Genomic DNA, 22,590 nt, shown 5'->3' on the forward strand with positions numbered 1-22,590 from the left:
AGAATATTTCAAGCCTAATAAGCCCAGCTGATGAGGATGCTCCTCCCAACATCCCAGTACAATTTTCCATTTCTTTGTTATGATGACTTACTGGTTGTCAGACCATCTGCTCATCGTTCTAATTATGGCTCCTCCCTTTGGTTTAGAAACTTCAGATATTAAAAATATCTGGTTAGTGCTCATATTGGCAAACGTTCACTCAATCTCTGATAATGGGGCTAAGTTTTCTTTTTTAAATCCCACTGAAATGACTTGTGATTGGTTTAATAGAGGTGTAGACTATTTGTGAAATTCAGTAGCTTTTGAGAAATAGTGCAAATATTTCTTTAAAGTCATTCCTTCCAGTGATATTGGTAAAACTGGATACACACAAATCCTGATCAGAAATATATTTTTGAAATACTTATCTTTTATTACTAAAGGACACTTAACTATTAATTAGGTATGCACACAGCTGTATTAAGATAGTCTAAATTACACAACAGCTATTTTGTTTTAATTCAAACTCTTTAAAATTGTCATCTAATCTATAAACAGATCCTGAGAAGTAAGAATAGTTTGAGGCAATGTACTGGGAAGCAATCCTTACTTTTCACTGAGTCATCTTTAGTGCAAAAATTCAATATTTTATTCTTTTTCTTTTCTCATTTGACAATGAAGCTTAGAATTGAAAGCTCCATTTTAAGAAGCAGGGATACATTTTTGGAAAGAGTTCTACTTCTTTGTTCCCAAGCAACTCCTAGAACAAACTCACCTTTCAAAATCTTATTTCAGTCATCCAGAAAAAAACCCACCCCCAAAAAAAAACTCCACAAACAACCAACCAACAAACCAAAACCCAAACAAACAAAAAACTAAGCAAACCAAACAAAAAACCAAGGCCACAAAAAGCAACCAAAACAAACAAAAAACCAAAACTACCAAAAAACCCCAAAACAACCCCACAATAAAAAAGGCAACAAAAACCCTCCAAACCAAAAGCAAACATCTGTTTAATATCTCTTCAATAAGCAGGGGATTGGCTATGTCAGTACCCACTGATGAGTGTCTGCAAATATTGAAGACAAGAGGTAATAGATTTCACAGTCTTACATACTAACCTTCAAGAGAGAAAACCTAACTTCTTGGCTAGACTGTTAATGATCTACTCTGACACCATGATTCTATTTAATCTCCCATCTTTTTATCCAGTTTGATTATAAATTCGTTGACCCAACTACTATTTATCCATATATAGAGTATCCAACAAGCCTCTGAAATTGGATAAGGCCACTAGATACTGTTATAGTAATCCATTACTCTTTTGAGGTCAGATTGGTTGACCTAATGGACCTTCCCAGCCATCAGCTCAATGGATAATGACTGCTTCATAACAATCCATACCACTTTGCAAAGGCATTTTAAGGAATAAAAGAGGCTAAATTCATAGCCAATGTTATCTACATGAAGTGATGTGACCAGCACTTCCCTGATCATTTTTATTGCTTGTCTCTCCAATGTACTGATGGAATCATTATATTCACAAATCTGTTGTTAGAATTACCCTTTACTATCTTTGACAAGACCTTTTGTGTCAATGCCATTGCTTTTAAGGGATGCACAACCAGTGTTTCCCTTTGTTGCAAGCATGTTTCTAACGCACTCTTTGATGTAGCCAATGATAGTGTCATGCATACTGACACATCGTACCACTTCAGAAGTGGAAGCTATGTCTGTCTTATAGTTTTGTCCAAAGCTTTTTGACATTCTCCCTCCCAGTGGTGGTTTCACATTTTTTGCTTTCAACTTTTCCCATCAGGGCTGCATTTAGTAGGGATTTGTAGGGTGGTTGGGTATTTTTTGTCTTCTCTTTTTTGTTGTTGTTGTTGGTTTTTTTTTTTGAGTTTGATGCCGTGTTTACATGCTATGGACAGATGGGAAAGGTGCTCTTGTGGCTCACTCATAGCTCAGTCATGGCTTGGCTCCCTCCCAGAAGTCTATCCCTGTCCAAGCAACTGACTCATAAGGTGAGGAAAGACAGATGTTTAGAGACTAAATTTAAAGATGTTGAACAGTCAGTGCCTATTATAAACAATGTGCTTGGTTTAGAGCTTCTCTAGAAATCAAAGAAGCATTTTTCCCCTGATCCATTTCAGGACCTGCAAAATTTCCCAGGTAATATAAGTTGCTTAAATGCCTCAGGCTAAGAGGTGAAATCAAGTAATATCTTTCTCAAAAAAAATGAAATTCTCATAAGAATGGGATTTGAACACACATATAAAATGATTATATATGTCTGATGTATACATGACAGTTATCTCTTTGTCAAATTAGCATTGTATTGGGAGTTTCTGTAAACAAGGAATCCTATCTTACTATTGTTTTTGTTTTATCAATGAGTGTTTCATATTTTTTGGATCAACTTTCTACAGATAATCAGATCTAAAAGCAATAGCCAAGAGGAAAAGGGACAGTAAAGCAGTGATCATCTAAACTGGAGTTCTGTTCTGACTGATCCTCAATTGATTTCTTATGTAGCTGTGGAGCAGATAGTTCTATATTTCTACAGCTTCAAGACTTACTAGCACCTCACTCTTGTGGGGTTAAACCAGCTGAAAACCAAGAGATGCTCAGGCGGACATGTAACAAGGAAGACTCAAGTGTCCAGCTCCTGTCTCACATGCCACGGCAATGGGGACAGTACTTCACAGGTTCGCAGTGCAAGCTCCATGCTCCCATGTGTCAACACAACCAGGCAACCTGCCACTGAGCTGTGGCTTCTGTGAAGCCATGGGTCACAGGGAAAGCTTGTGGATCTGTGTCCAAACAAAAAAAAAGAAATCTGTTTTGCCCAGTCCCTGACCACAGAACAGTCTCATGCTTCTTCACTGATAACATGCTAGGAAGTAAAGCTGAGATTTTTGTTCCTAGAATGTCTCAATAAGAGTGTTTTTGTGTGCCTTAAAATGTTGGGAGGATTAACAGTTGCAGGACTGTAGTAACAAGCAGTCCCTGAGTTTGATGATCACTGTTACCTACAAGGCTAAGGGATGTCCTGGGTCTGCTGGTTTGTTATACGGATTAAGGCCATTTATTCTCAAATGCATACTGAGGCAGAACACTGGGTAAAAGGTGTGCCTGTAGACAGATTCACACTAGGAACATGGCACGGAGGGCTCAAATTCAGCTGTCAAAGCTGACTGTAACTTAAAGCAATCCTTTCTGCCTCAGCTACTGAAAAGCAGAACTTTATAACTCAGGTTCAGTGTTTTGCTAATGCAACTTCTAGGACACCACCAAAATAGGTATGAGTTGCACTGCACCAGGCACCTGCACCAAGCTGAGTAAGGCTGCATGTCTTTACATCACACTCCCCATAGCACAATAGAAACATGTCTTAGAATACTGTTTTACCAGAAAGTCTACCCAGTTATGAGAAACTTGCCCTACGGCTCTCCTGGAATGGTCCTCACTGCTAAGCATCCCTCTGTGAGCCTGAACCACAAAGTGAGTTAGTTACAGTTCCTGATTGTGGTAATTGGTTCTTATTTCAAGCTATAAAGACTTGCACTATTTTCCTTTCAATAGACCATCCTGTTTTAAATCTAGTATCACCCAAAATAGCAGGCAGGCACCAGCAGTACTAAGGGACATATCAGAGCTGTCTGAAGGTTACTTTAACATTTGTGCAAATGTACCCCAGAACTTGCAGGGTTTGTCCTATTAACCCTGCTCCAGACATGGAATGGGACAACTAATAATTGTGCTCAGTATTTAGAAACAATCCTTCTTGTGTAATTTCTGCCATTTTTCCCTCTTGTCCTTTTATCGTTCACAGCATTTGCATGAGGACAGGATCTTCATTTCAGAGGAGTCCATCTGCTCGGGCTGCTCATTCTCTTCCTGAAGTTATAAACTTCTATTTGCAACATCATAATCCTCTCACCACGGTAACCTGCAGTGAGGTCACAAGTGGAGGATTGTGACTTCAGGTGGGGAAATGAGCAGCAGGAGCAGATGAACTGTTAAGAAGAAAAGATCCCATTTTCATTGCAAATGTCCTTTGCATTAAAGAATGAGGCTAGGAAAAGGCAGCCAAGGGAGGACACTGAAGCAGAAAATCATGCACACAGAAAGCATATTCAAATGCTTTAAACAGTTGCATACGGTGAACTAGCTCTGGGAAGAGCAATATCATAAGATGTAAAACAATTAGCTACTTCAAATCATGATGACAATTAAGGATGAACATAGATTCTGTGGAAACCCTCACTTTTTCTATTTTTCTTTTCTTTTTTATTTTCTTTTCTTTCCTTTTTTATTTTCTTTTCTTTCTTTTATTGTATCTTTTTTCTTTTCTTTTCTTTACTTTTCTCTTTTCTTTTCTCTTCTTTTATTTTCTTCTCTCCCTCTCCCTCTCCTCTCCTCTTTCTCTTCTGTCTGGCCTTACACGAGAGGATGGTAGCTGATGGACAGCCCTAAAGAGTGAAATCCCTCCTTTCATGTAAAGCAGCAGTTCAACCACAAGCAGCAGAAGCCTAGGCTTTTCCCTCACTGCCATGCAACAAACCTTGCACTGGGATGCAGGAGCCCACAGCTTGGTGCTGGGGAATATCACACTGACAGTTTCTTGTAAGAGATTGAACCAGAACCGCTGCTAAATGAGTGAACATAAAAAATAATAGGTAAATACCACCTCTGTGAACTATACCGCACCCCAAATTATGAGATAATAATGAGTAAAGAGGCCATGTTATGATCAGGTCTCTTATTGGTTTTTTTTTTAGTTGTTTCTTATTTATTTTTGTAAATATAAAAGTTTTTCTGTATGATAAGAAAAGCTCACTGTTGGATTTCCAAAACTTTGAAGAGTATAAATATAAAAATCATGGGAACTAGGCTTTTAATATTCAGAAACAATCTTTATCTGTCTTGCCTGGCTTCTTTCTTGGTCTGCAGGCCCCATTTTGGTCCAAGCAGCACAGGTCTGAACTGCGAAAAGCTTTATTTATGAGAAGGCGTGTTGTGTTTACTCGGGTGCATCCACAGTCCAAATGCAGCCCTCCTGCTTCGCACAAGAACCCTGCTGCCTGGGGGGGAGGCAGGCATCTCCTACACGAGTGAGCCACAGACAGCGATGTGCACAAGCAGCAGCACACAGACACACACATGTACCAACTGCAAGTCCAAAGCAGCTGGGGATAGGAGCCCAACCCATTCTGACAGTAAAGTCAGCACTTAACTGCTTTTGCATTGTGTTACTCAAGGACAAGGGAATTCGATCCGTGAGATTCAAGTACCATAAAATGTCCCCTAGTATGTTTAATGCATCATGTCCTGGTACAAGGTGGAGTGGACCCCACTTGTCACAGTGCTATGTGTGAATTTGGTGCCCTGGAGAAGGATTTCAACAGGGGATATCATACTGGGAAGTGGCTCTGCCTGTTTTGACTTGAAAAAGGAAGGGGAGGAGTGGGCCAGAGAACATCTGACATTTTTTCTCTAGCTCTTCTGAATACAAGATACATTAGCTCTGGCAAAAAGTCACCCAGCCTGTGTGAGCCCTGACAATGCTCCCTGACAAGAGAAGGTGACGTGACTGTTTGACATTCAGGTTACTGTTCTGTAATCTCTACTTAAAATTGAATCTTATATGCTGCACCCTGCCAGCACAGCCAGAATCCTGATAATTTTTTGGATGCTACTTTATTTGGATTTCTTTTTCCCAGGGAAGAGAAGGACTAGTTGGATTTCTAGCTCATCACTGGTTGCAGATTAAAGGAAGGTAAAACTTTTTTCTTCTTCTTCTTCTTTAATGGTTAATAAAAACTATGGGTTTGTTTTTTGGGTTTTGGGTTTTTTTTAAGAAAAGGTGGGCAGGGAGATATTTCATTTCAACACACTTCAAGAATATGCTGCAACTGAAGAAAAGGCATTTCTTGCTTACCTATCACTTGTTAACTTGCTTGTTCCCCCAATATAAGGAAGAAGAAAAGGCTATACAGATGCCACACTGTATAACAACATAAGTAAAAGGAAGATTTTGGACAGGAGGGAGGGAAGGTCAAATTCACCTAAGCAAACAGCCAAGGCAAAGAAATTAATTCAAACTTTACATTAAGCCCTGGTGTGTTATTGAATTTTAGGTTATTGCCATTTGGTGGTTGGTTATATATATATACATACCATATTTAAACAGTATAAAGGAAAACCTGTCAAAAGGAAGACAGGTCTGATTAACTCCTTAGGTGCCACATCTTTGCAGCTGTGAATTTGTATCATTTGAAAAAGCAAGATCTTTGGTCCAAGCCACTTGTATTAATTATTGGGACAGATAAGGAGCTTTCCATCAGGTTTTTTCATCACAATACAAGTTTGTTCAAATGGTTACGGATCTGAGGATCTAAATCTTAAAATGTTAGTGACACAGAGGGACTAAGTGATGCAGAATGATATTAAAACTACATTAAAAGGATGACAGAAACTGATAAGCCTTGGTGTTACTTGTCAGCCCATATTTGACCTAGTAGTAGACCTTAAACTTAGCGCCTGTGAACATGAAATCCACATTTGTTTAAGTGGTAGATAATGAATGCTGTTTCTTGACTACAGCTTTCCAAATACACTAGTAAAGGCAATGCTCCAGTGGTGTGTGTTCCAAAGCTTGCAATGATGGGCAATATACGTTAAAAAGCAGGAAATGCTGAGCTTAAAGAACAGCCTGAAGTCCTAGAGGCATCCGCAAAGGTGAATTTGATCCCTTTATACCATTCAAGTGAATTAAAGGAGAAATAAAGGAAGAAGAAATGGCTCATTAAAAAACCCACCACGTAAAGAACTCCAATTTTAGTAGAAAACATCCTGAAAAGGCTTGTAACAGCCTTAGCCTCAGTATATGTAAGTTCCAAATAAATAAGGAAGAAGGAAGATGATGTCAAAAGACTGTCATTCAGCTTTTTTCTCTGCCTCAAGGTTTTTAAGAATCAAAGGAACGAAAAAATAAGGCAGCTCAAATTTGTGTGAAGAACCATGAAGTCTCTAAATGTCTCTTGAAGACCATGAGCACCAAAACTCCCTCCTTTCCTCTTCCTGTGGTCCATGAACAAAAGATGAAGCTCAGAACTTCAGTTGTCTTTTTATACATGAAGACAACAACACATGTCATGTAAGTAGTTCTGAAGATCTTCCCCTGTATGTTGTGTCCTTGCAGTAATGTGTTTTCTTATTATTTTTTTAACTTCAGAATAAAGAATCGACCTCCCCTTTTCTTCCCATCTTAAAATCTGCATTTTTTTGCAAGATAAATCTGATATGTTTAGAAACAGAAATGAAAAAAACCAAAACCCACCACTTTTCAGGTGTCTGAAAAGTATGTCTGATATACCAGTCTCTGCAAAGGGATCCTAAGTAATTGGGAAAACTTTTTCCTAATTTTTTTTTAAAATTCCACTGAGGTGGTCTTTCCAAGGAAATTTGTCATTGTTCTGTCAGTAGAAGCTTATTATTTTTTTCATATACATACAGCAGTTAAATTAGTATTGACGCTGACATTTGAAATGCTGTATCACTTTTCCTCAGCTGGAACTGTGCTGGCAGTTCCTCCTGTGGATAGTTTTGCAGCAAACTGTGGAAAGCCCTGTAAACTTTCTAATATTTTTTGACCCAGCCTGCAAGAAACAGACACACATGCACATCTTTCTTTTATAATGAAGCTAGTTTTCCCGCTCACAGAACAGTGAGTTACCAAAATCAACATAATCTGAAGCACAAAGCAATAAGTTAGCAGGAAATTTTCTTCTACCTCACCAGGGGCATTTTTACATGAAAACTTCTAAGAAGTAACCGATTTCTTCTTTACTGTTTGTTCTATGAGTATATGTGAATATCAGGACATGCTTGTAAACTTATACGCCCAACAGTACACACATCCCTTCTGGTTTCGTGCAAAAGGCTCTTCCTACACAAAACCAAAGTAGTCCATCATGCTCAGAATTATTGCTTGAGCTCCCAGAATATTCCACTGATGGGAACAGAAGGTGGCCTTTTAAACTGTATTCAAACATGAAAATAAACACCTGAAGTTGATCTAGAAATGCAGTTAGAAGACTTAGGATCCTAATTCCATTTGCTTTCCAAAAGTAGTTACATCTGTAATTCCTATTAGGTGCCTTCCTGCACCTTTGGAACCTAAATGCAGGTTTAAAACTGACCGTTAAGCCCTACTTCTTCCAGGAAGCTGGAAAACTGCCTTTTCTATTGAATAATTATTTCTATTCCAATTCATGAAGCGGAGGGAAACACAGTTCCCTAAATCTGTTACTGATACAGATTAAAAAGATCCCAGCTTGTATGTCAGACTTGAGCGACATTTTAAGAGAAAATGAGGAATTCTGCGGGGGGTGGGTGGGGGGTGGTGACATAGGAAAAATAGAAGAAATAAAGACAATTGCAGCAAGATATTTTCTTCTAGGTTAAGTGATGAGTGATGATCTTTTCTATAAATGCAAATCTGTCTGTTCATCTACCTCTTCATAACCATTTTTTAACTGCCTGATGTAGTGATGACAAAATATTAAATTCTTAGCTTTTATAAAATAGTTCGATAACAACAGTGAGAACGCATTATTTAACCCTTTGAGGGAGAAGCAGCCATGCAAACTCACCTCTTATGAGAAAATCAATGTTGAGGTCCAAATTTTATGAACATCCTGCATTCAGGAAAATCTTCAGCAGGAGCTCACCTCTTGTTAGAAAGTCCAACAGCATGTCACAAAGCTATAGGAAACCAAACATCATATACTTCATCATCAGGGGTTGATACACTTTTCATCTGTTTGAGGTTGTTCAGGATTGTCATCAGATGTTTTCACAGCCAACAGAGCAGTTAGAATCAATGTGCTTTGTCCTCTGCTCCTGTGATGTACCCCAAGATAGTTCTGTAAGTGTCCTTTTGAGTAGTATCATTTAAGAAAACATACTTACTTGGCAAACAAGTCACCTTTTATGACTGCCAGAGCAAATATGTGCCATGAATGTTTTTCTATAAACCTGCTTTCCATATTTGTTCATTGGCTATGATCCTAATTCCACTGGTGGCATTGAAAAGACCTTTATTATGTGGGACACAACTTATCTGTCAAGGAAAGGGGGATCTTTCTCAAGGGTAGAGGCATCTCTGACCTTTAAAAGAAGTTGGACAGACATCTTAAAAAAGTCCCCCTTCATGCCACCAAGTGGGCAGGAGATCTTTCCAAAGTGTTCTTGGATTAATTAGCGTTCAATGAATTGCACTGATGGCTTTTAATCTATTCCTCTGAAAAAAAATCATTCTGAAATCATTATGGCTGTGAGTCAGGGTAAATATGGCACCTGACTTTACTCCCAGTTGGGTAAACTGTAAACCATGGCATATCTGGAAGAGGTTTTGTTGTTTTTGTTGTTCTTTTCATATACATCTCAGTTAGTCTTTGAAGAACATCAATAGATTTCTTTGATTCTGGACCAGCAGTGCTAAAATACTCAGTAGGTGATTGAATAAGATGGGTTGTATGGAAAGGTTTGTCAGTAGCAGCCTCAAGCAAAATACAAAGATTATAGCAGTAGATTTCAATAGATTTCCTCTATCTGCCTCTAAGACTCTAAACTTTGGGGGTCTTGTATACAAGTGTGAATTTGAGCCATCTGTTTATCTTAGGAATATAATAAGAAAAATCAATCACGGCAAGTATGACTCTCTTTTCAATAGTTTTTCAATACTTGATCTTCTCAAGCTTCCTCATTCTTGCTGGGCACTGTCAGATTCAGACCTTGTCATTTCAAGTCTCTTTAAACGATCTTTGTCAGTCATTTTTACATACACACACATGAAAACCAATTTGCACATACATAAACACATACAAAGTACTTATCTTCATCTGCTGATCAGATTTTAGCAAAGGAGGGAAAACAAGCACAAAACATCATTCTTTTCACATCTTCCCGTTTTAACGTACTAGGGAGACAAAAGCTTTCCTGACCTCAAAGAACTCTTCACTTGTCTTGAAAAGTATATTTTTTTCAGACTATTCTACTTAAGCTTCTTTTTAGTTATTTGCAATTTCACAATCCCATTCACAAACTGTTGCCATGGTAAATAATTATATCACAGATGAATTGTGTATGCTCCCACTTCATGGCTGGAAGAGAAATTGTAAAAGGAGAGGTGAGAATGAGAGAGAGAGAGAAAAAGGGAAGGAAAAATCAAAATCCTTTAAAATTACAGGGGAGAGAGCTGAGAAATGATTGCCTCCTCGTTAACATAATTAACTCCATGAATTATAAATTGGTATTAGAACTTCTGACAAAAGGAGTAATTATATTTACTCATGTAAAATTAAACAATACAAAAAAAATTAATGGGATTCACCAGAAATTCTGTTAATATTATCATAAAATTCAGAGAACCAAATAGTTCAGATTCAGAAGTGATTTAAGCAGCATAAACTTTAGTTCTTAGATTTGAATGGAGTGAACATGTTTCCTTAGTGGTTTATAATCAAACCATGGCAAAAAGCACATAAACCTACCCATTCTTCAGACGAGGGAGTACTAATATACAGAGACAGCCGTGTTCTTCCTAAACAGGGACGACTCACAGGTAACTTTTTGTTTTTGCAGGGAATTTGTACACATACAAACACACAAAGCTATATACAGCTACACAGACATTTCTCATGAGAAATATTGAACCTGCAGTTGATCTCTGAACTCTGGGAGAACAAGGAGAATATAACAGATGCAACTGTAAGGTGAGAGGTGATCTAAGCCACTGGTTTGCCTTTGATATTATTGCTCCCATAAGGATATATTTCTTTCTGCATAGTGCACATCAACCTCATGAACAGGATCCCTCTTGCTTAAATTTAGATATATAACACTCAGGGCTTGGTCTGACAAGATTAGCTAGGTTTCTTCAGGAATCAGTGCAGAGAGACAGACAGCTCAAAACAGTAATTTGGCCCATTTAAAATGAGCTCTGTAGTAGATGGGATTGTTTGCTTTATGGAGATGTCATCTTTCTTTTTCTGTCAACTTAAAGGGCCTTTCCCCCCCCCCCCCCCATTTCCAAACTCCTCTCTAATTTTCCTATTTTTCTTTGTACTGCAAATATCCACCAGCACCTCCCCCCCCCCCCCCAATAGCTTAAACTGTTGGCCATGCCCCAATACTTTAACGCTTCACATATCTGCTACCTGGGTTTATCTATTTATTTATCTATCCTTTTATTTATTTGTTTATTTTTCAGTGTTGCCCTTATTTCTTTCCCAGCAAGAAACACTCATGCAATCTGACATGCACTGTGATGCATCATTCATGAGGTTTCAACCATAGGTTTATAAAGTAGTAATAGGATCTTTGGAGCTAAAGAAGTTGGTCCATAGCAATGTGACTGGCTCTCTTCAAGGGGAGAAACTGGCAGAGATGGTGTAATGTGCTAATGTTAAGGCAGTTGCCCATTTTAATTATTCATGATGAATGGTCAGCTTTGAAATCCACACCTCCCCCTTGACAAATTGCACTCAGGGACTGCATTTGACTTTCAACGGGTTTTTGTATCTTATAAGAATCCTTTGTTCCCCATCCTGATCTGACACATAGAAAAGAATAGTCATTTCACCCAAGGCTTGTCTGCATTTAGTATTTCACCCAGGGCATTAATTTCAATTTTCATGTTTCTACAGTATTCCCCCCACCCCCATTCTCTCTTGCTCTCTCACAACTTTGTATATGCCAAAAGCCTTACCTGCCAACTGTTGGAAAAAAAAAAAAAAAAAGATTTCTATTGAATATTGCACTTTGGAATGAAAGAAAACATTGTATAAACGAGGCTGAGGAACTCATTCACCTATGCCTATATTACTGTGAAATCAATTATGCAGGGCTTTTTCGAAAGTTACTGATTGTAGCAAATTGAATGGCCTCCATTTCAGCACAATTTGGAGAGGTTGATGTAATCAGAGACCTTACACCATGGTGAGATACAAGATTCGTGATATTCAGATGGGAAAAAGGCTACAGTGGTTAAGCTTATTCTGTACTCTCCGCTTACCGGCTGTAATGCTTTCATAAGTACAAATGAAATTGTTTTGATGAAGGCGGAGATGGTTCTAAGGGGCAGGAAAAGGGGAGAAAAAGACAGGAGAGGGGGGAGAAAAACAACCAAGCAACCTATATCAGGTTGTTTGAAATCAAGGTACTGTACTGTTAAGTGAGGCAGCAGTGGAATCTAATCCTGAACATAATTGCTTGCAAATGAAATACTTTAATATCAAATCTTGAGTTGTGCCCTGGAGCTGCAGTTCAGGTTTGCATGAGCTACATGTAAGTGGAGGTAAAATGTGTCTTTTTCTTTTTTTTCTTCCCTTTTGTGCATGTACCTTCCATTTCAGTCTGTTGGAAATTTCTGGGGCAAAGGAATTGTTCTTCAGTTTATATGCAAAGATATTCTGCCCTGAGAAGTTTTGTCCTCCTAAAAATATTAACAGGCAAATAAAAAAATAAACAACTGAAGAAAACCCAAAATAAACAAGTTTCCAACAAAATCCGCCTCATAATGTTAACCTGTGGCTCAGTGTTCTGTGACATGTGGGTGTTTATCAAATCTATGGTGATATTACATAATGACATTTTATTAGTAGTGACAATCTGTTGGATAAGTGTCACACTAAAGAGACAGAAAGCAGCAGAAAGTCTGGAAAAGAGGGGAAGGAATATTAGCACTTTGGCTTCCTAATTTCCTCATGCGCTAGAAAATTCACATTCCAAAACTAATCTGGAGGTGGATTTCATAATTTGAATTTGTCACTCTTTGTAAAATTAAATTACATTAATTACATACTCCAAAATCACTTTTGGAGAGGAAAAATTAAAGAGCTCATTCTTGCAGTAAAATCTGGAGTGAACAGTTCAAATCACTTTTTACTGTTTTCAGGTTACTTAAGTCAGGATCCCCCAGTACCTCCTCTCGCTTTAAAGGATGTGATCTCTCCCTTTCCTTTCCCAGTCTGTAAATTACAAAAAATAACACTTCCTTCACGTGGAGTAATTATATGTATTTTAATGGTTTTTAGAAGTGGGAATTAGACCATACAATTGCCACACAAAATACCAAGCACGTTGTGACCTATCCCTCTCCTTGTTACTCAGTCCATCTACAGTAACTGTCAATAAATGAAACTCTCACTTCTAGATTTTCCCATTTATAGCACTAAGCAGCTTTTCAGTTTTTCAGACTTCATATAATTTGAGTACAGAAGCAAAAAAATTGTCATAGAGTATTGCAATGTCACGTTAAGAATATTTTTCAGTTTAACCAATCCTAAGTAAATGAATAAATTCACTTATTTGAATTTCAGTGTTTGAAAAGGTAAAGAATTATTGCTTGTTCCCTATGCTTATGCTCATTCATAAAGGGAAAAAAAAAAAAGCAAAAATACAATGTTAACTACAAAGATTTTAAAATAATAAGTATGATTACATTTTTCCCCAGTTATCTGAAACTGGAAACTTGACTCTCACACATATCATTGCTTCAGAATTTTTTGATTCATGCAGATGTCTTAGTTTAAAAAGCTCTCTACAGTGGCACAAGATTTCAGCTGTGTGATCTCAGTAATAACCCTTCTATCAGCTCTGGACCTTGACCCAGAAATGCTCAGCAAGTTTGTTCCAAGTGCTGGAACTTCATAATATTTTCTATAGGATCCATACTTAGTTAAATTTACCATAAGGCAAAACAGAACTGCCTAATTTCATTTTCTTGCCTCCAGAACAAATAAAATTGACTTCTTTCCTGGCACTTTAAGGTTCTTTGCTTGACAAATTTACTCTGCAGTATAGGTGGCTGAAATACCTTCCCAGGGATGAAAACTTAAGAAATCTGGATTGTGTATATTTAATACAGCATGCACCCTGACTATAAATTTCATACAAATGTAAAAAGAGAAAAATCATGGAAACATTATTGATTCTTGACTTAGACTATATGCAAAGGTAACTAAATAATAGCTGGCTGATAGGGAGTTTGGCAGAAAGGAGCCACAGCATCCTCTGTGGTCTTTATATGCAGAAACTAGAAGACTAAATCCATTGTTTATCCAGATGCTTTACATTTATAATTATAGAACTGTAGATATTTACTCTCAATAGGTTATTCAAGGAAATTGTTGCAACCCTAGGGATGAACTTCCCTAAAACACACTCTCTGTCACCATATACTAACTAGCAGCTTGCTGCCACAATGGCATCTGAATGCCATTATAGAAAATAGATTATAAAAGTAATATAGACTTCATTCAAACGAAGACTATCCAAGACTAAAGCAAACTTTTACATTTCTATGGATATTGACTTTGAAATTGTCTTATTCTGTTTCAGATCTGAAGAAGTATTTGTATGTCCAAAATAACATGTACTACACAAGTTGCTCAAATAATAGATATTGCCTCTGTTTACAAACACTGCTTTGCCTCAGCTGCTGAAGGTCATTTCAATCCTCAGCTGTCTTCTTGTCTCCTTAGCCAAATTCTTCAAACATCTCAAAATGCAGCCTGCTTTATTTTGCTCTTCTATTTCCTTCACTAAAAGGAGAAAAACAGAAAGCTGCCTGTAACTTTCAATTACAGCTTGCTCTCCAACTTCACTCTTTAGACCTTATTGCACATGAGGGAGAGAGAAAAGGAAAAGGTTACAGCCTAATTTGGCAATTACATACAACAAATACAATTGAATGGCAGCTGGACAATGAACCATCTACAATACAGAACTCCTATTAACTTTTTCAGCCCATAAACCTGGAGTAGTCTACACAGTTCATAAGTGGAGAAACAGGTAAGCCACCCATCCCTACTGGCTGAAAGATTTCTTGGAAAATGTTTTTCATTTGCCTGAGTTTTACTCTGCTGTTGATGTGAAAGGAGATGGGGCCAGAGGGGAGGAAAGGATAAACCCCCCCTGCTTTAAAATTTTACAAGGAGGAATATAACTCTAAAACAAGGGGGAAAAAATACACTGTAACCCAAAGAGAAGCATATCTCTTGGAAATAAATACCTCCAAAGCCCATAAACAGTGAGGCTAATGGTCATGAACGTAGCAGATATTTATTGCCTCGTACACCCTCTGTTACTTTGGGATAATCACTTAAATATCGCCAAATCCAGTTTGAATTTAAATTAGCTTTATATTTTCTTTCATGATTATTCCATTTAAAAAATAATATGATTGGCCAATTAAACAGAGAAGGAGAAGGGAGGAAAAAAAAAAAAGACGGGAAGAAAAACCCTGTAGGAGAGCAAAAGCCTTTAATTTTTTCAATTAAGATGCAATGCCACCAATAAAAGAGGCTTACATTTTCATTTTATGGGCACCTATGGAGAGCATTATGACACAAATGACTCAAAGCAAGGTAATAGTTTCAAAATATATTGTAGTGGAGGACTGTAAACAGCGCAGTGTATTAGCTTAGATGGCATGTGATGAAAATATCCAAGTTTCCAGAAGTGCATTCACTATTAGTTTCAATATTTCTTACAGCATGTATTTGCAATGCATGTTTTCTTTTGTGGGAGCCAAAGCACTGTCCTGATGGAGAGCAAATGGCCATGGTGGAGCCTGCTCCTTGACTTGTGCTTACCTGTCATGCTGGTTTTTGAACTCTACCCAGATACCTCAGGCTGAGGCACCAAGCTGTGGAAGAGGTTTCTAACTCTATGCAAACTGGTGAAATCATTTCAGGCTGGTCTAAATGAGCCACGGACAGAGGGGGTGTGTGGGGTTGACTGGCTGGATGCCAGGTGCCCACCCAACCACTCTGCCGCTGCCCTCCTCAGCTGGGCCCCGGGGGGGGGGGGATGTGATGAGGGGATCCTGGGTGGACATGAGGGTGGGAGAAGATCACTCACCAATCACCATCATGGGCAAAACAAAATTATCTTGGGGAAATTACTCAGTTGACAAATCAATTACAGTTATAATGAAACTTTATACAATTTTACTTTTATTTAATTAGTTGCATCAATATGGGGTTTTTATTTCAGTTGCACAAGATTGAATCAAAATATAAATGATGGACTATGGTTAATTATAAGCCCTCAAAACATACATATTTTAGAAACAAAAAGAAATTTACAGTGCAAAATGTTATAAGTAATGCAAGCTATAAGACTGTTAAACTGGCTAGAGGCTGTTTTCTTAAATAGTAGTAATAATAGGAAGAACAATAAGCCATGTCTTTCTCACAATCTATTTTAATTTTGGAGAAGAGTGATGGACTGACCCCGGCTGGATGCCAGATGCCCACCCAGCCGCTCTGCCCCTGCCCTCCTCAGCTGGGCCGGGGGAGAGGATGTAGCCAAAGTTCATGGGTCAACGTAAGGACAGGGAGATCTCTGAGTGACTAGTCACAGGCAAAACAGACTCGACTTGGGGAAATTAGTTTATTACCAATAAAGTCTGAGAAGGGTAATGAGAACTAAGCGCAAATCTTAACACACCCTCCCCTGCCCCCCCCTCCCCGCCCCCTCCCCCCAGCAGCACCGGGCCGGGCCGGGCTCAGCCCCGCACACGCTGTCCCCGCCGCTGCTGCCCCTCAGGGCCGGGGCTCCTCACCCCCTGCCCGGCCCAGCCCGGCCCCCCTCGGGCCCAGCCCGCCCCGGCCCCCCGCGGGGGCACCGGCCTTGCCCCGGCCCGGGCTCCTCTCCCCGCGGGGCCACAGGCCCTGCCCGGAGCTGCTCCGGCGCCGCTGCCCGCGGGTCACAGCCCCCTGCGGGCACCCCCTGCCCCGGGGGGGGCCCTGCCCGGGCTGCGGGGGAGGAGCTGCTCCCCCGGGAGCTCCGCGGGCTGGGGGCACGGCCCGCCCCGCCCCGCCGGGGGCCGCCCCGCGGGCTGGGGGAGCCGCTGCTGCGGCGCCTGGAGCCCCCCGGCCTCCCCCTGCCCTGGCCCGGGGGCTGCGGCGCTGCTGCTCTCACACAGCCCCGCTCCTCTCTCCCGCTGCAGGCGCTGCTGGGCAGCAACTTTCCCCCCTGACGAAACGCGTCACCCCAGAGGCGCCACCACCGTCGCTGACGGGCTCGGCCTTGGCCAGCGGTGGGTCCCTCTCGGAGCCGCTGGACTTGGCTCCATCGGACACGGGGAAGCTTCTGGCAGCTTCTCACAGAAACCACCCCTGCAGCACCCCACTACCGAAACCTCGCCATGCAAATGCAATACAGGCATAAATCATGTATTTATCAGCAAAATGGCAGCTAGGAGCCACTATCACTACCCATATATAAAGAAAACAAGATGAGGGGTTTAGGAATCCTTCCATCCCTAAAACCCTGACAAAATGTCTGTTATCTTCTTTCTTGTAACATCCAAGAAAGTATATTAATGCCAGAAACACTGGGCTTCTGGTTTAGCAAGGCACAATCATTTCATGTAAACTCCAGTAAGGAATTTGATCTCTTTTAAGGTCTTTTCCTAGTTTAAATATACTCACAATTTTAGGATTTTATATATATATATATATATGACAAAAATCTCAGGTTACTACTTACATTGACTATCTCTGACAATATCTTTTTCTTTCTTTTTCTTCTTTTGAAACTCTGTATTTTTCCCTTCATAGAAAAGAGTTTGCAAAATACAAACAGGGGTAGGTGTGCTTGGTTAACACCTCACTAAACGATCTCCCACTGCCTTGCCATCAAGAGAATATATGCCAAGCCTGTTTACTTGTAATTTCCCTATGAGGTAACTTCAGGTGGCATTCATTTAAGTAAAGATTTTAACTTGACTCTACCAGGCAACATGCTTGATATTGTCAGTCTCCTCTTTTTAATCCATATATTAAAACAGGTGTACAGTGATACATAGGAAAGTACTTTTGGGTGACTACACCTTCCTTGTGAAAGGAAAAAGGATGTTAGGTGAAGGAATGCACAGCTTGTTAAGAGTGCGAATAAAGCAATAGCTGGTACTGAAGGCTGAAAAAAAATGTTCATTAGAGATGGATGAATTTGGGGACTGAAGTGGAGGAAGCAACTCTGTTGTTGTTTTACATATGCTAAGTAAGGAGACTTGCTATTTCCTTCCTGTGCCTGTAACCCTCCAAATTTTGGAGACTAACTTCCAACTACTGACTAGTGTCCATAAATTGCTTACTGCAACATTATTCTCCTTTTAAAATGTAACCCAAGGGAAAGATATCTTTGAATGTAAATGGTAGATGAAATATAGCGTCTTACAGATAAGACTCATCATAGCTTTTTGTTACTTTGCCAGGAAGGTCACATTTATGACCAGCATTTCTGAAGTCCAAATATTTGAACTGGAGATGAAATTCTGTTGGAGTTACTTAACTGAACAGTAAAATGTCATCTTTTCAATATAATGATTAGAAATGGTATGATTTTGTATCAAAAGGAATTTGTCACAATTAGGGTGGAATGACATTTGAGAACTTCACAATTTCCTGAGTCATTCTGTCAACTTGGATGTTTCTCAGCAAGGTATTCTATAATGGGAGCAGTATTTATGTATTTCACACTTGCTAGCAAAAGATTTTGCTAATTTCCTCTACTCTGCTGATTAATTACAGAATAGTTGTGCAGGACAAGGCCTCAAGGACAAGAGTCCAAGTACTGTTAGCCTGATGAATAGAGACATTGTTATTGTGGATAACTGGCTAGCTGAAAAAGGTCACATAGACCTAGTCCAGCTGGCTGGACAAAAATGCACATCGCTCTCAGCTTATCTGAAGTAAAGCAAAATACACTGTCTTTGGCTGTTCTTGTTACACAATAACAGGAAGATTGCGGTAGGAAAAGAATGTTGCAGGTGGGAACAGATAACTACAGAAGAGAAACTAGGGGCGGGCTTGGTATTTAGGCAACTAACCAATAATGAGCTTAACTTTTGTAATATGTATGAGCTAATTATAACAAGGTATAAAAGGTGACTGTAAGGGACAATAAAGGAAGTCTGCTGATCACTCATATTGAGTGACTGTGTCTTCCCTCCGTCGCGACAGGGAATGTCTATCCATACACATTTTTAGATGGGGCCATTCAAGTGCGCGACACCCTAAAAATAACCTGGAAAACTGATGTTCCTATTTGGGTGGATCAATGGCCCCTTCCTTGGGAAAAACTTCGCGCACTTCAAAAATTAGTCTCAGAACAACTGTCCAAAGGACACATTGTACCTTCTACTAGCCCATGGAATTCACCAGTTTTTGTTATTAAAAAAAAAAACTGGCAAGTGGCACTTGCTCCATGATCTCAGAAAAATTAATGATGCTATGGAAGATATGGGAGCCCTCCAACCCGGGCTCCCGTCCCCCACTATGATCCCTCGACATTGGCATCTAACTGTCATAGATCTTAAAGATTGCTTTTTCAGTATCCCGTTGCATCCAGATGATGCCTCGAAATTTGCTTTTTCAGTTCCAAGCATCAACATGCAAGCTCCGTTGCAGAGATATCAGTGGGTTGTACTGCCACAAGGTATGAAAAATGGTCCTACAATGTGTCAATGGTATGTTGCAAAAATACTCAGTCCTGTCCGAAATGCTATGCCTACTCTGTTATTGTATCATTATATGGATGACCTTTTAGAGGCAGCACAACATCACGAAGTCATGGAGAAAGCTGTAGCCCTTGGCACAGATGCCGTGAATTCAGCAGGTCTCTGTATAGCACCAGAAAAGGTCCAAAAGTTTCCCCCTTGGAAATATCTGGGCTGGCGAATAAGAGCACAAACTATTGTTCCTCAACCATTGAAAATCAATACCAATGTAAGAAACCTGCATGATGCACAAAAACTTACTGGGAACAATAAATTGGGTTCGACCACTATTGGGAATTTCTAATACAGACTTGGGTCCTCTGTTTGAACTACTAAAAAGGGACACTAATCTTTGTTCTCCACATAATCTTGACTCTGAAGCAGATACATCTTTAGAAAAGGTTGCCTCAGCTATTGCTTCTCAACAGGCCCACCGATGGGCCCCTGAACTACCTTTTTACTTGATTATTTTAAACCCTGCTCGACAGCCTCATGCCCTGATATTTCAATGGGACCTTCAGAACTCAGACCCCTTGTTAATTATTGAATGGATCTTTTTACCTAACCAGTCTACAAAAACTATTTTGACACAACATGAAATGTTTGCCTCTCTGATTGTTAAAGCTAGATCACTCCTGTTAACCTTATCAGGGAAGGATTTTGTCTGTATTTGTCTACCAATAACAACGGTATACTTACAATGGCTTTATCAGCAATCAGACACCTTTGTTATGGCACTTGCCGACTATACAGGTCAAATAACTTCTCATCCCCCTTCACACAAACTGTTTAACATTGACTTTCGTCTGATGTTAAAACCCAAAAGAAGCGAACAACCCTTACAGGCACTTACTGTGTTTACAGATGGATCAGGCAAATCACATAAATCTGTTCTTCTATGGTGGGATGATCAACGGAGATGATGGGACTCGGACATAGAGGCAGTCTCCGGTTCACCTCAAATAGTAGAACTGAATGCAGTTGTTCGCGTTTTCCGAAAATGGAATGTACCACTCAACCTTATTACTGATTCCGCTTATGTTGCAGGTATTGTTACACGAGCTGAAGCTTCTGTGCTGCGGAATGTTTCACATTCACAACTTTTTACCCTGTTACAGGAACTTATTTTCCTTTTGGACTCTTGATCTGCGCCTTATTTTGTTATGCATATTAGGTCTCACACCTCACTACCTGGTTTTCTTGCAGAAGGCAATCGACGAGCTGATCTATTGACGTTACCAGTTCAAGTACTGCCAGACCGTATTGCACAAGCTAAACTAAGTCACTCTTCCATCAAAATGCTGGAGCTCTTAAACGACAGTTTGACCTTACTTCTCAACAAGCGTCAAATATTATTGCTGTCTGTCCTGATTGTCAAAAACATTCTTTCCCATCAATTGCTGCAGGAGTTAACCCTAGAGGATTACAAAGCCTACAATTATGGCAAACAGATGTTACACATTATTCTGAATTTGGTAACCTTAAATATATCCACTCTTCCATTGATACATTTTCAGGTGCCTTGTTTGCCTCTTGTCACACAGGAGAAAAGGCACGAGATGTTCGTAGACATTTAATGCGTGCTTTTGCTACTTTGGGTATTCCCTCAAAGATAAAGACAGATAATGGTCCAGCTTATGTTTCAACAATTATAAAAACCTTTTTTGCCCTATGGGGTATAACTCATATTACTGGCATTCCTCATTCCCCCACCGGTCAATCTCTCATTGAACAGTCTCATCAGTCTCTAAAACGTCTATTACAACAACAAAAAGGGGGAATGGGAATGGCTATTCCGGAGGAATGGTTACAGAAAGCATTGTATGTTTTTAATTTTTTAAATTGTTCTTTAATAGATAACAACCCACCGATAGTTCGACATTTTACTGCAAATACCTCCTTCGAGGCATGGGTTAAAGCCCCAGTATTGGTCCGAGATCCAGAAACAGGAAAAATTATGGGACCATATCCTCTTGTTACATGGGGAAAAGGTTATGCTTGTGTCTCCACAGAAAAAGGACCCAGATGGATCCCAGCGAAGAATGTAAGACCTTTCCGTGAACCTTTACCTCAGACAACTGATACCGACACCGACCCTACAGAATGAAATAAAAACTGCGTGAGGATTTCTGTTTTGCATTAATGTCAGATACCCAAAATCAGGACATAGACTATAGATTTCACTTTTTACAGCGCCTAGAACGAACACTATCACCCTGGATCAAACCACTTAACAAAGGTAATACGTTTGGACCAGACCAGATGCCCAACGCACTGACGGCACCGCTAGCAGATATTATCTTCCCTTACATCGACTTTCAACGACACTGTCACGAACCAGATTGGACAGCGTCTCGATTTCTACAGTTATGTTGCTATGAACATGGACCATTCTGTCGACCATGGATCAAGATTCATTGTGAACTCTGTGATCAGGATCGCTGGTGAGTTGTAAGACTAAGGGACAGATGGGGTCATTGGATGTGTTCTGGGTGTAACAATCAAATATTAAGGTTTAATCAGATACAGTGGGCTGAACGTTTTATGGGAAAACCTCTTTTGGAAATAGAGGGAGTTACAGGATTAGGTTCTGAGATTTTGCCAAACTTAGTTTTTGTAAATTTTTTATCATTGATTGAAAGCCTAGAAGTACGGGCTATTGCACGGTTGTTGTTTCAATATATTATATTAGCAAGCAGAATTTATATTATTAACAAGAACATTATTATAGGATTAGAGTGTGGACAATCAATTGCAGTGCCTCGGTCGTGGACAGTATGACCAGAAGGATGGCTGGTGGTAAAACGACGATGGAAAAAGAAAAGGAGAAACAAGTGTTGTCATTAATATGGATAATGATGTTCACATCTGGACCTTGGCCTATTGAAGGTAGCTCTTATCCCCCTTTTCTACTAAAGGTAAATGTTTGGGTCACGTTGGCGAACTTGACTGGACAGGATACTCTGTGTCTTGCTATGGCCACTCCGGATCAGCTTTTTTCCACATGTCTTGTGGGCTTACCATTA

Source organism: Falco naumanni, chromosome W, assembly GCF_017639655.2.
Source record: "Falco naumanni isolate bFalNau1 chromosome W, bFalNau1.pat, whole genome shotgun sequence".
NCBI lineage: Eukaryota > Metazoa > Chordata > Aves > Falconiformes > Falconidae > Falco > Falco naumanni.